At 38.2% G+C, this 4,235-nt stretch overlaps 1 pseudogene; it reads right to left on the bottom strand.

Annotated features, from left to right (window-relative positions):
* Window positions 1-2,837: 2,837 nt before the first annotated feature.
* On the bottom strand, window positions 2,838-3,176 carry LOC148006296 (Ig kappa chain V-III region MOPC 63 pseudogene; annotated as a pseudogene).
* Between the last annotated feature and the right edge of the window lie 1,059 nt (window positions 3,177-4,235).

The following is a 4,235-nucleotide window of genomic DNA, read 5'->3' on the forward strand; positions in this document are numbered from 1 at the left end:
AGACCTGGAGAAAAATCCAGCCAGTGTTTGGTCCACGTATGAATGTAAGTGGTTTTTATATTAGTGAACTAGCGTTAAGTTATGGTGAGCAATAGACACCTAATACAAGAATACAATTACATGGGAAACTTAAGTGTGTCACCCTGGGAGGTATATATTTCACTGTGCTGAATCAAATACTACAAAAATAGTATTTTAGAACTCTCTAATACCATTTCTAGAAAGTGCAGAAGCACAAAGTATTCCAGCACAAAATCCCTATGTGTGGCAAACAAATTTTCCATGACACTAGCTGTCACTTTCCAGGTAGAGCAACTGCAAATTAGAAAGGAGTACTGTGACACATGTGACATTAGAATTCCTGGTCTCAAGGACTTTCTGCTGGGTCCAGTGAGCACACATTGGCTACAGTATTTGCTTCATTCTTCCTACCCTCTACCCCCAAGGATATCTCAACACCCATGTACAGCTTGAAGAAGTTATAGAGGAGTCGTTGCCCCAATTCCGTGGACTTTGGGGGGCTGAAAGTGGTTATTCTAAAGTTATTTTATGAGGAATTTAGAAATGGTTGTAATTTAACAGGAAGGAATTAGTTAGATTGAGTTATGTCGTCCTAATCTCATTTGTTAACTAAGCTAAAATCATATCTTTGCTTTGATATAGAATTTATTTGTTAAAAGTTTAAAAGTACAAGGTTTAGAGCCAGTCCTTCTATTGATGTAAGTTTCATTACAAACTTCTGAGTTGATTACACATGTGAGTTAAGGGCCAAATAACAAACATATTGCTGACTTTGTGAGAGTACTTTCAAGATATTATTAAGATATAAAGACAACAGTACAGATTGTCTTACATAGGTAGATGGTTTTCAAAAACTTCAGAAATCCAAACAAATTGAGATTTAAATTTATTTATCTTTTGTTGAGACATATCTGCTCCTTACAGTTCCCCTTTGGCAGATTTAACAAAGAATTTGAACATCTCTACCTCCAGATGAGGCAATACTTTGTGGCTAGGCAGCCACTAGACAGTTTCATCTGCAGACTAATACTGTCCAGAAAAGGACAAATTATGCAGAATAGTTGACTGATAAACTCTGCCAAGACAGGGTGATCATCCCTTCAAAATCTGCATTTCAAGAGTCTGTCAGTTGATTTTGGGCCAAAAGACTGAAGTCTTGCACTCACATGTTGCTAACAGGGGACTGTGCTAGTGGAGAGTTGTCTCTACAACCTCTCAGTTCTAGAAGGCATGTTAGGCTTCCTATATGTATAGATATTTGGTCATTCTCATATTTCTGATGAGTTGAAGACTGATTATAGTCTCATAGCCTATCAGCTGTTTAACTCTGAATATACATATTTTATTGGAGTGTTATCAGATAGTATACAAGCTAGCCAAGATATAATATAGATTTTAAGCCTTTCTTCAGCTGGAATGGATAACTAAATGTTCTCTTTAACTGATATAGTGATGGAATGGGTTTTAAGTATATCATATGCTTTATAAAATGTAGAATGGTAATAATTGTACTCAGTTTATATATTAAGTGAAAAGGCTTTTTAACTGGACAATAAGGGGGAAATGTTGTGGTTTGCCCTGGAGTTATCTGTACTTTGATGTTAATTGCACTGCCCCAAGGACAGCTGCCTAGTCACAAACTCAGGAATCAGGTGACTTCACCAGAAACTTCTCCACATTGAATTTGTAAAATACAGGTGAGGGGCAGGCAGAATAGAAGGAGGCCTGTCATTGGAAGAGAAAGAAGGATGGGTGGGAGAGAAGTTCGAAGGAAGAAGAGGAGACTAAAATGGAAAGGAGGAGAGGAAAGGGAGGGAGAGAAGCTGTGGCAGGACAATATGGCAGGTGACGATAAAAGTCTATGCTCTATCTTCACAGGTTCTTACAAATGTTCCTACAGGATAGATGGTACTGGGCTTTGTATGTTTTGGTGGGCAATTATATCTCACCAATTGAGTCAAAAAAAGAAGTTATACACTAGGGGACTTAGTGCCTACTGCTATTATAGAGGATCCTTGTTTGGTCCCACCATCCACATCAACTAACCCAAACCCTCCTGACACTTCTGCTATAGGAACTCACTCATACACATACCCATACTCCCAAACATTATTTAAAATAAAATAAATACAGAAAGAAAGAAAAGGAAATACTACATCATACTAGCAAGATTGCTCCTTTTAGGGAGAAAGCTACTTAAAGCAAAGACTAATGACCTGCGTCTGATTCCTAGCCCCCACATGGTAGAAGCAAAGAACAGATTTCTCCTGTTGTCTTATGCTCTACACACACACACACACACACACACACACACACACACACACACACACACACACACACACATACACATACCACCACCACCACCAAACCACCACACCATAATAAATGTCTTTTATTAAGTTTTTCCTTAATGTAGTTCATATTCATTGTCCTTTTTAAATTTAAAACTTTTTTAAAGAGGTAGGAAAGTCAAAGGTACAATACTGAGAGTGGAGAGAATAGGCAGACATGTGGTAAAGGAAATGAAGGAGAAAGCATGAAAAATATAAGGCATGAAAAAATATGTTAGTAAAAGTTTTAAGTGATAAATAGTAATTAAGAAGCTATCACAAAGGTCTAAATTATGTTCAAATGTTATTAAATCCTAAAGTTATAGGATGGGAAATACATGATACATGTGTATCTGTTTATAAAATCTCCTTTCATTATTTGAGATCTTTTTCCAAGCAAGCTGAGAGCTCTGTGTTGAGATGTCAGAGAGGAAGAGAGAACTGAGAGACCGAGCTTTAGTGAGTTACAAACCCAAAAGTTTTTGTTCAGCCCTGGAGCACTGTGGGAGGATCATTCCTACTCTGCTGACAGTAATAGGTTGCAATATCATCAGCCTCTACAGGATCTATGGTGAAGGTAAAGTCTGTCCCAGGCCCACTGCCACTGAACCTGGCAGGGACCCCAGATGCTAGGTTAGATGCACCGTAGATGAGGAGTTTGGGTTGCTGTCCCGATTTCTGTTGGTACCAGTGCATAGATGAACGGACACTTTCACTGGCCCTACAGGAGATGGTGGCCCTCTGCCCTAGAGACACAGCCAAAGCAGGAGACTGGGTCAGCACAATGTCACCAGTGAAGCCTGGAAAGAGAAACACACAGTTCATTGTTATATATATTTGAAAACCTTTCCAGCAGAGGACTTTGTAATTTAATTTTTTTCAGAAAAATTGTGGACTTCACTGGAGAAGCCAGAAAATCAAGGGGAATGGGGAAACTTAAAATGAATTACAAATGTCCTAATTATAACGAGAAGAGCCCAGAGGCATGGAAAGCCATGATGGCCACAGAGGTTGCTTCCAACACTTCTCTACATTATCACCTGGAACCCAGAGGAGCAGCACCCATAGCAGGAGTGTGTCTGTCTCCATCTCTAAAGCTCGGAGAGAGAATGATTATTAGGCTCCTGGCAGCTGCCTTTAAAGGAGACTGGACTGTTGTATAATGACTCCATATGCAAATCAGCTCAGCAGAGTGTACTGCTGCTGAAAGAGCACCTGGTCCTATTTCACCCACAGGGAGTCGGTGTCAGCAGAAAATCCACTAGAGCATGATATGTGTCTTACAAAAACCTGAAAGTCTATTTTATTAAATCTTTTCCCTGTGGTCTTTCTGAGGTATGATGTAGGGGATTGCAAAAATAATTGTACCGTGTAAAGATGTAAAATATTTCAAGACCAACTTGATACCTCAAAATTATACACATTGATAATAGTTTTTTGTTTGTTTGTTTGTTTTCTGGTGTTTTAAATTTTGTGATATTTCACACAAAATATTATATTTATATCAATTCTACCCTACCCCACCAATTCTTTTCATGATTCTCAATTTCTCCCAAAGTCATTACCTAATAAATACTGTTTTAGGTGTATACATAAGTCTGTATGTGTTTCTAACATTGATACATAAAGTTCATTCAGTGTTTCTCTTATGCATACATGTTTAGGTGTTATTGAGAATGAATAACCTATCACTAGAACATTCTACTTCATATTTATCAGCCACTAACTCAATGTAGCTCTTTATCTAGGAGTAGGACCTTGGGAGATTCCCTAATCTACAATGGTATTTTACCTGGTATTCTTCACGTCTTGTTTATTTAGGCAGCTGTACCATTAAGATTTCTTAAGAACAGCTTCTCAAGTCTCTATAAAATTACCCAATCC

This window comes from Rattus norvegicus, chromosome 4, assembly GCF_021556685.1.
Source record: "Rattus norvegicus strain SHRSP/BbbUtx chromosome 4, alternate assembly SHRSP_T2T, whole genome shotgun sequence".
Classification (NCBI taxonomy): Eukaryota; Metazoa; Chordata; class Mammalia; order Rodentia; family Muridae; genus Rattus; species Rattus norvegicus.